Below are 11,271 nucleotides of genomic sequence, written 5' to 3' on the forward strand. Positions count from 1 at the left end.
GACCTGTTCGTTTTTCTTTAAGAAGCCCTCCTGTTCTCCACTCATTACCTGTATTAACTGCACCTGTTTGAACTCGTTACCTGTATAAAAGACACCTGTCCACACACTCAATCAAACAGACTCCAACCTCTCCACAATGGCCAAGACCAGAGAGCTGTGTAAGGACATCAGGGATAAAATTGTAGACCTGCACAAGGCTGGGATGGGCTACAGGACAATAGGCAAGCAGCTTGGTGAGAAGGCAACAACTGTTGGCGCAATTATTAGAAAATAGAAGAAAATAGAAGAAGTTCAAGATGATGGTCAATCACCCTCGGTCTGGGGCTCCATGCAAGATCTCACCTCGTGGGGCATCAATGATCATGAGGAAGGTGAGGGATCAGCCCAGAACTACACGGCAGGACCTGGTCAATGACCTGAAGAGAGCTGGGACCACAGTCTCAAAGAAAACCATTAGTAACACACTACGCCGTCATGGATTAAAATCCTGCAGCGCACACAAATCAAATCAAATCAAATTTTATTAGTCACATACACATGGTTAGCAGATGTTAATGCGAGTGTAGCGAAATGCTTGTGCTTCTAGTTCCGACAATGCAGTAATAACCAACAAGTAATCTAACCTAACAATTCCACAACTACTACCTTATACACACACACAAGTGTAAAGGGATAAAGAATATGTACATAAAGATATATGAATGAGTGGTGGTACAGAACGGCATGGCAAGATGCAGTAGATGGTATAGAGTACGGTATATACATATGAGATGAGTACTGTAGGGTATGTAAACATAAAGTGGCATAGTTTAAAGTGGCTAGTGGTACATGTATTACATAAAGATGGCAAGATGCAGTAGATGATATAGAGTACAGTATATACATATGAGATGGGTAATGTAGGGTATGTAAACATTATATTAAGTGGCATTGTTTAAAGTGGCTAGTGGTACATTTTTACATAATTTCCATCAATTCCCATTTTTAAAGTGGCTGGAGTTGAGTCAGTATGTTGGCAGCGGCCGCTAAATGTTAGTGGTGGCTGTTTAACAGTCTGATGGCCTTGAGATAGAAGCTGTTTTTCAGTCTCTCGGTCCCTGCTTTGATGCACCTGTACTGACCTCGCCTTCTGGATGATAGCGGGGTGAACAGGCAGTGGCTTGGGTGGTTGTTGTCCTTGATGATCTTTATGGCCTTCCTGTGACATCGGGTGGTGTAGGTGTCCTGGAGGGCAGGTAGTTTGCCCCCGGTGGTGCGTTCTGCAGACCTCACTACCCTCTGGAGAGCCTTACGGTTGTGGGCGGAGCAGTTGCCGTACCAGGCGGTGATACAGCCCGACAGGATGCTCTCGATTGTGCATCTGTAGAAGTTTGTGAGTGCTTTTGGTGACAAGCCGAATTTCTTCAGCCTCCTGAGGTTGAAGAGGCGCTGCTGCGCCTTCTTCACAACGCTGTCTGTGTGGGTGGACCAATTCAGTTTGTCCGTGATGTGTACACCGAGGAACTTAAAACTTTCCACCTTCTCCACTACTGACCCGTCGATGTGGATAGGGGGGTGCTCCCTCTGCTGTTTCCTGAAGTCCACAATCATCTCCTTTGTTTTGTTGACGTTGAGTGTGAGGTTATTTTCCTGACACCACACTCCGAGGGCCCTCACCTCCTCCCTGTAGGCCGTCTCGTCGTTGTTGGTAATCAAGCCTACCACTGTAGTGTCATCCGCAAACTTGATGATTGAGTTGGAGGCGTGCATGGCCACGCAGTCGTGGGTGAACAGGGAGTACAGGAGAGGGCTCAGAACGCACCCTTGTGGGGCCCCAGTGTTGAGGATCAGCGGGGTGGAGATGTTGTTACCTACCCTCACCACCTGGGGGCGGCCCGTCAGGAAGTCCAGGACCCAGTTGCACAGGGCGGGGTCGAGACCCAGGGTCTCGAGCTTGATGACGAGTTTGGAGGGTACTATGGTGTTAAATGCTGAGCTGTAATCGATGAACAGCATTCTCACATGGGTATTCCTCTTGTCCAGATGGGTTAGGGCAGTGTGCAGTGTGGTTGCGATTGCGTCGTCTGTGGACCTATTGGGTCGGTAAGCAAATTGGAGTGGGTCTAGGGTGTCCGGTAGGGTGGAGGTGATATGGTCCTTGACTAGTCTCTCAAAGCACTTCATGATGACGGAAGTGAGTGCTACGGGGCGGTAGTCGTTTAGCTCAGTTACCTTAGCTTTCTTGGGAACAGGAACAATGGTGGCCCTCTTGAAGCATGTGGGAACAGCAGACTGGGATAAGGATTGATTGAATATGTCCGTAAACACACCAGCCAGCTGGTCTGCGCATGCTCTGAGGACGCGGCTGGGAATGCCGTCTGGGCCTGCAGCCTTGCGAGGGTTAACACGTTTAAATGTTTTACTCACCTCGGCTGCAGTGAAGGAGAGCCCGCAGGTTTTGGTAGGGGGCCGTGTCTGTGGCACTGTATTGTCCTCAAAGCGGGCAAAAAAGTTGTTTAGCCTGTCTGGGAGCAAGACATCCTGGTCCGCGACGGGGCTGGTTTTCTTTTTGTAATCCGTGATTGACTGTAGACCCTGCCACATACCTCTTGTGTCTGAGCTGTTGAATTGCGACTCGATTTTGTCTCTGTACTGGGACTTAGCCTGTTTGATTGCCTTGCGGAGAGAATAGCTACACTGTTTGTATTCGGTCATGCTTCCGGTCACCTTGCCCTGGTTAAAAGCAGTGGTTCGCGCTTTCAGTTTCACGCGAATGCTGCCGTCAATCCACGGTTTCTGGTTTGGGAATGTTTTAATCGTTGCTGTGGGTACGACATCGTCAATGCACTTCCTAATGAACTCGCTCACCGAATCAGCATATTCGTCAATATTGTTGTTGGACGCAATGCGGAACATATTCCAATCCGCGTGATCGAAGCAGTCTTGAAGCGTGGATTCAGATTGGTCGGACCAGCGTTGAACAGACCTGAGCGCGGGAGCTTGTTGTTTTAGTTTCTGTTTGTAGGCTGGAATCAACAAAATGGAGTCGTGGTCAGCTTTTCCGAAAGGGGGGCGGGGGAGGGCCTTATATGCGTCGCGGAAATTAGTATAACAATGATCTAGGGTTTTTCCAGCCCTGGTAGCACAATTGATATGCTGATAGAATTTAGGGAGTTTTGTTTTTAGATTAGCCTTGTTAAAATCCCCAGCTACGATGAATGCAGCCTCAGGGTGTGTGGTTTCCAGTTTACAAAGAGTCAGATAAAGTTCGTTCAGGGCCATCGATGTGTCTGCTTGGGGGGGAATATATACGGCTGTGATTATGATTGAAGAGAATTCCCTTGGTAGATAATGCGGTCGACATTTGATTGTGAGGAGTTCTAGATCAGGTGAACAGAATGACTTGAGTTCCTGTGTGTTGTTATGATGATCACACCACGTCTCGTTAATCATAAGGCATACCCCCCCGCCCCTCTTCTTACCAGAAAGATGTTTGTTTCTGTCGGCGCGATGCATGAAGAAACCAGCTGGCTGCACCGACTCCGTTAGCGTCTCTTGAGTTAGCCATGTTTCCGTGAAGCAGAGCACGTTGCAATCCCTGATGTCTCTCTGGAATGCTACCCGTGCTCGGATTTCATCAACCTTATTGTCAAGAGACTGGACATTGGCGAGTAGTATGCTAGGGAGTGGAGCGCGATGTGCCCGTCTCCGAAGCCTGACCACGAGACCGCCTCGTTTGCCCCTTTTACGGCGTCGCACAGGGTCGCCGGCTGGGATCAGATCCATTGTATTGGGTGGAAGGCAAAACACTGGATCCGTTTCGGGAAAGTCATATTCCTGGTAGGAACGATGATGAGTTGACGTTAATCGTATATTCAGTAGTTCCTCCCGACTGTATGTAATGAAACCTAAGATTACCTGGGGTACCGATGTAAGAAATAACACATAAAAAAACAAAATACTGCATATTTTCCAAGGAACGCGAAGCGAGGCGGCCATCTCTTTTCGGCGCCGGAAGTCAAGGTCCCCCTGCTCAAGCAGGCGCATGTCCAGGCCCGTGACCATCTGCCAATGACCATCTGGATGATCCATAGGAGGAATGGGAGAAGGTCATGTGGTCTGAGGATTCAAAAATAGAGCTTTTTGGTCTAAACACCACTCGCCGTGTTTGGAGGAAGAAGAAGGATGAGTACAACCCCAAGAACACCATCCCAACCGTGAAGCATGGAGGTGGAAACATAATTCTTTGGGGATGCTTTTCTGCAAAGGGGACAGGACGACTGCACCGTATTGAGGGGAGGATGGATGGGGCCATGTATTGCGAGATCTTAGCCAACAACCTCCTTCCCTCAGTAAGAGCATTGATGATGGGTCGTGGCTGGGTCTTCCAGCATGACAACGACCCGAAACACACAGCCAGGGCAACTAAGGAGTGGCTCCGTAAGAAGTATCTCAAGGTCCTGGAGTGGCCTAGCCAGTCTCCAGACCTGAACCCAATAGAAAATCTTTGGAGGGAGCTGAAAGTCCGTATTGCCCAGCGACAGCCCCCAAACCTGAAGGATCTGGAGAAGGTCTGTATGGAGGAGTGGGCCAAAATCCCTGCTGCAGTGTGTGCAAACCTGGTCAAGAACTACAGGAAACGTATGATCTCTGTAATTGCAAACAAAGGATTCTGTACCAAATATTAAGTTCTGCTTTTCTGATGTATCAAATACTTATGTCATGCAATAAAATGCTAATTAATTACTTAAAAATCATACAATGTGATTTTCTGGATTTTTGTTTTAGATTCCGTCTCTCACAGTTGAAGTGTACCTATGATAAAAATTACAGACCTCTACATGCTTTGTAAGTAGGAAAATATGCAAAATCAGCAGTGTATCAAATACTTGTTCTCCCCACTGTAAGTATTCTGACCCTTTATTCAGTACTTTGTTGAAGCACCTTTGGCAGCAATTACAGCTTCGAGTATTCTTGGGTATGACGCTACAAGCTCGGCACACCTGTATTTGGGGAGTTTCTGCCATTCTTCTCTGCAGATTCTCTCAAGCTCTGTCAGGTTGGAGGGGGGCATTGCTGCACAGCTATTTTTAGGTCTCTCCAGATATGTTAGATCGGGTTCATGTCCGGGCTCTGGCTGGGCCACTCAAGCACATTCATAGACTTCTCCCGAAGCCACTCCTGCGTTGTTTATGCTGTTTGCTTAGGGTCGTTGTCCTGTTGGAGGGTGAACCTTTGCCCCAGTCTGAGGTCCTGAGCGCTCTGGGGCAGGTTTTCATCAAGGATCTCTTTATACTTTGCTCCGTTCGTCTTTGCCTCGATCCCGACTAGTCTCCCAGTCCCTGCCACTGAAAAACAACCCCACAGCATGATGCTGCCACCACCATGCTTCACCATAGGGATAGTGCCAGGTTTCCTCTAGATGTGACGCTTGGCAATCAGGCCAAGGAATTTAATCTTGGTTTCATCAGACCAGAGAATCTTGTTTCATATGGTCTGAGAGTCTTTAGGTGCCTTTTGGCTAACTCCAAGCAGGCTGTTATGTGCCTTTTTACTGAGGAGTGGCATCCGTCTGGCCACTCTACCATAAAGGCCTGATTGGTGGAGTGCAGCAGAGATGGTTGCCCTTCTGGAAGGTTCTCCCATCTCCACAGAATAACTTTAGAGCTCTGTCAGAGTGACCATCGGGTTCTTGGTCACCTCCCTGACCAAAGCCCTTCTCCCCTGATTGCTCAGTTTGGTCGGGCGGCCAGCTCTAGGAAGAGTCTTGGTGGTTCTAAACTTGTCCCATTTAAGAATGATCCAGGCCACTGTGTTCTTGCGGACAGTCAATGCTGCAGAAATAGTTTGGTACCCTTCACAGATCTGTGCCTCGACACAGTCTCGGGGTTCTACGGACCATTCCTTCGACCTCATGGCTTGGTTTTTACTCTGACATGCACTGTCAACTGTGGGACCTTTATATAGACAGGTGTGTGCCTTTCCAAATCATGTCAATCAATTTAATTTACCACAGGTGGACTCCAAGTTGTAGAAACATCTCAAGGATGATCAATGGAAACAGGATGCACCTGAGCTCAATTTGAAAGTCTCATAGCAAAGGGTCTGAATACTTATGTAAATATGGTATTTCTGTTTTTTATTTAGTCCATTTTAGAATAAGGTTGTAACGTAACAAAATGTGGAAAATGTCTAGGGGTGTTAATACATTCCGAAGGCACTGTATATAGTTGATTTCATTAAAACACATAGGGTGTGTCTATATATGACATTGTAAAAAATAATTTTGTTCTTAACTGACTTGCCTAGTTAAATATAAAAAAATGGATGAAGACATTATTTAAAATTTGTACCAATTGGGGACAGCCCTAAAACCCAGACAGCTTTTAGGGAAAAACTTGTGACCTCTCGTTGGGTTAAGCCACGGAAGAAGAGTAGCCAGAAATTAAAGCTTAATGTTTCTGCATTGGTACCATCATCAGACTCCTAATGACGTCTCAATTGAATTATTTGCCAACAGGGACAGTTTCGTGGCGAACACGAAACTGCAAATACGATGATAGATTCATACAATAGTTTTACTATAAAAGTTATCTTTCCACTCCTATTCTTGTCCACAGTGGTCTGCAAACCCACAACCTTCTGGCCCGCAGCCCTGTGCGCTATCAAAATTCCTGTGTTGCCATGTAACGCTTACAGGATGAAGAACAGTTTAAAAAAAACGCATATCTATGGCTCAGGTCTGTCCAAGAAGTGAGGGTAAATGGTAGACATGTTTTCTGCTATCCACTTTGTTTTAATTATTATTTAGGGTATAAAGGAGGGTCACTTGTTTTTTTGTTTTTTTCAAGCATTCAGGGAGGGTTTAGGTACAATACATTTTGCTGACCATCCATGTAACCCTTATTATAAATAACGTTTACTCCGTAACCTAAATTAAATATTTGAAGTCATTAGTGTATGCTGTGCAAATTTTAACTATACTATAATTGTGGTAGTGTATAAGGCTTCACATTCCTACAGCCCATCTACTTGTGCATCAAGTTCTCTAAACAGCCATAAAGCAAAATTGAAGTGCTGTTGTTTAAAGTCTTGGCCCGGACAGACAACAGAAGTCGTCTCTTTACCCTGACTTTGACGCTGTGGAGTGACCAGTGTGCCAGTGACAGAAAACCCACATAATCAGAGAGCCCAGAAGTCACAAGCCAAAACAGGCTTTTTTTGTTTTGACTCGGCATTGTGATGACTTGCATTTTGAGTAGGTGCTTTTCATTCTGGGACCTTCAAAGCCTTTTATTCAGTGTTGGGGCTAACATTCCTTGTTTTCTGATTCTATGGGACCAAATCTTGTTTTAAGCTCTGAGGAGCCTTGTTCTCCACCTTCACTTAGTTGTTTGTGTTTACTGTCTGTGTAGAAACACATTTGTTTTTCCACAGGGAGGCGAACATGTCTCATACAGACTAGACTGGAGTACATATCCTTTGTCCTAAAGGGCAATTCGTTTGCAGCAATAGATATCAAATATGGATGTTTAAAAATGGAACAGTCACCCAGCTTTTATTATTGTGTTATCATTTCTTAATAGTGATATGCGATTACATAATGTTTTTAACAACCAGGAGAGATGGTCCTCATGGCACTGTGTGTTCCACAGCTGGTTCCTGAACAAAAACATATCGTAATCTTGTGCCAGACTAGGGGTATCTGTGTGTCTTGTTGCTTTAGTCTGATACCCATCTATTTTCCTAGACTGTTATTAGAGGTCATACTGAACAGGTGCCAAGCACTCTGGGTATTGGACAGAGACAGATAGGCATCAGAAAATCCCTCTTTGACCCAGAGAGAGACTGGAGAAGAGGATGAAGTCAGACTCACTAGATAGTGATGTAGACCAGCTTATCTACAGTATGTAGGAGAGAGGGAGAGGGCAAGTGAATCCCAATGTCTGGAGTGCATTTGGTATTCTGAATCGATTTGTAACTTTGACTGTCATTGTTAGTGTAACTTTACATTCCTGTAGGAAAACATTCGTCCTCGTGATTTTGTTCGATTTGCATACAAACATTGTGGTTGCTGTTTGCATGTTTGATCCACTCTGAAATTAGGAAAATAAATTGATCAATGCACTCTCCCCCTTGATGGATTTGCCGGAGAGCTCCATCCCCAGTAGTTTCTAGCCTTGAAGGCAGTGTTCTGCTCTGCTTTGGAGTCTAGAGGATTTATTCAGCCTGCGTCTCCACTGGTGCTGATCCTGGCTTATTGAACTGTCACCTGGAATAAAGGGGGAGTCTCGCAGCCGTCAGCCCCACACTGACTTCACTACGTTCCACAGCCTACAATTTCCACCCGCCACACTTGTTAGGGTTTGCACTGTTCATTCACGTCCCTTTACATGTTCTCCCGTTAACATCAGGAGATGCAGTCATTATCTCTGTGTCCCTTAGGCCAGGGTCAGAGGCCAGCGCTGACACACTGTCACACACACTGGCTAAGATACCGCCACAGCTGTGTGTCTGGTGTATCTAACTCCATCTCTGTCCCCTCACCTAATTACCAGCCCCTCTCCGCTTCCCATGACATTCCTGTGATTATTGGCACGTTCAGCAGTCTAACTTTTACCTTCTGTTCATCTACAGTCCCCTTACTCTGCTCTGGTGAACTCAGATTAGTCCTTTTACGCAGGATGATGAGTTTGCTGTTACACCACCTAGTTGTTATTTAAAGTATTAGAATAGATTTCAGCTCTAGCGCAGAGTCACCAACAGAGGTCAGTGTTGTATCTGACGTTATCGCCTGGCATTTTCATCATCAATATGGCCAGAAAGTTAGCTTCTCACTGTCGATTAAAAAAAAATATATATATATCCATATAATGTGTATATATATAATCAACATAACAAACAAATCAGAAGAGTGCCCCAAGTCAGGTGGCTAAAAGACAAAACAATATACATTTTCACACTTTCACTTAAATGTTTCCCTCTGGGATGGAAAATTATGGCATTTCCTATTTTCATTACGTTACTGAATCCCATTGGAGCAGTATTAATTTGTTTAGTCACAAAAAAATGATTGATGACACAGCAGTCAGTGTTGATGTATTTGATTGGTTTATTGATTTAGCTAACTGACTGGATATTGGTTCCTTTTAGTAGCGTATTGAGCTGCAAGCATGACCAAGGTAGAATTCAATCTAACCAACACAGTGGTATTTCACATTGTTTAAATGTTAAATCATATTTGAAGTGGTGTAATAAATGAATGTTTATAAGCTAAAATGAACTTGTTCTGGTGTGTAGGTTTGCTTGTATCTGGCCCAAGATGTCTTGCGGGCTGTGTTGCATCTATTCCCTCATGCTCAGGCTTTTCATACTGCGTATTCTGCATCATCTGAGGAGTGGGCGAAGTGTTATTTTGGTCCCCATCACATCCACAGCTCACAATGACTCAAAGCACACAGCAGAATCCATGAGTGACGCAGTCGCAGATATCGTCAAAGCTCAACAACATAACAGAGGAGGGTTATTATAGAGACCAGAAAGATCCTTCATCACCGGTCAACATTTTATGATGTCCCAAAGATTCTATTCTGTGCATACAGAAGCATTTTTCTCTTGGCTATGCATATTGAGGTGTTTAAGTGTCCATACTTTGTGTGTGTGTGTCTATTAATAGCCAGGAGGATGCTAGTGAGCCCTGTGTTTCACAGATGAAAGAGTAGCCGCTCTGCCCTTCTGGACTCTGCTTATCAATCCATCTGAAAGGAGAGGGAGAGGTCAGGAAGTTGCATCTAATAGGAGGTCTGAGGCACTGCCAGCTTCCTGTGATCAGAGAAGGGACAACGTACGGCTTCCAGAGATCCTGAACACCCCAACACAAACACGTACATCCTCTCCTTCACAACCACACACACACACACAAACAGCATGTACCTGCACACGCACACACACACACGTTATGTTCTTCTATCCTCGTGGGGACCTAAAATGAATTAGCATTCATAATTCTATTTACCCTAAACCTATTTACCCTAACCATAACCCTACCTTAACACCTAAACCTAACCACTAACCCCTAATCCTAATTGTAACCCTAATTGTAACTCTAAACATAACAACCTAACCCCTAGGCTTAAAATAGCCTTTGTACTCATGGGGATGTGGGAAATGTCCCCATGAGGGACACTGAACACCCTGACACTCAGGCCAACACAATCACACGCACACACAAACATGTACCCACACACACACACACACACATATACTATGTTCTTCTATCCTCGTGGGGACCTAAAATGAATTTCCATTCAAAATCCTTAACCGCTAACCCTGACCATAACCCTAACCTCAACACTAACCTTAACCCGTAACCCGAACTCTGAACCTAACCCCTAAGCTTAAAATAGCCTTTTTCCTCATGGGGGTGTGGGAAATGTCCCCACAAGGGACAATTTTACTATCTTTTTGGGGACCATTTGGGGATTTTAGGTCCCCACAAGGATAGTGTAACCTGTGTAACTCCGTTTGATAGTAATGGCACCACTGGGCACTGTAATGGTCTTCCACCTGAAACTTGAGAAAACAGGAAACTTTTAAGACTATTCTACACCATGTTTATGGATGTAACATGTTTAAAAGGCTGTGTGTGTACGTGCATGTCTCCCTGCGGTAGCGAGACGTTGATGGGAGGCAGCGCTAAGAATATTTCAGAATGAGCACCATGTGGGGTTCATTTAGTAGGCCTTACCAATATCACCCTATTAAATCCTCCATTCCTAAAGCAGAAATACTGCACAATAAACCCAAACTCTTGCTCCAGCAACTCCGTATAGCACTGCAGATTTGAATGCAACGCAGATGCTCTCTCTTGTAGGGACACGTTTATTTGTGTAAATTGACTAATTGCCAAGGAGATGTGTGTGAGTGACTGCTGGTGTCTGTTGGTGCCTTGACAACTGGCCAGCCCAGAATAACAGGCATTACCATTATTAGGGTTACAATGGTCTTAGAGCCAACAAGCAGCAATACAACACAACCAGATTAACAGTTAGAAGAAGGAAGGCAGTAGGACAGAGGAAAAATAGCTATTTTGTGAATTGAATTGGCTTTGGACTCCAGTGACCTTGTTTTGTCCTATTCATCTGCTTAGTCCTACTACACGTCTGAAAACAGCTCAGTATTGCTCTTCAGCGTTAGCTTGGTCCAGCTCACTGCATTGCTGTAAAGTTGAGGCTGAGTGAGGAACTTGGATTGAGTTCATGTAGATAAGCTTCAATGAACCTTCACCTTTTT

The sequence above is a fragment of the Salvelinus alpinus genome, chromosome 2 (assembly GCF_045679555.1).
Source record: "Salvelinus alpinus chromosome 2, SLU_Salpinus.1, whole genome shotgun sequence".
Classification (NCBI taxonomy): Eukaryota; Metazoa; Chordata; class Actinopteri; order Salmoniformes; family Salmonidae; genus Salvelinus; species Salvelinus alpinus.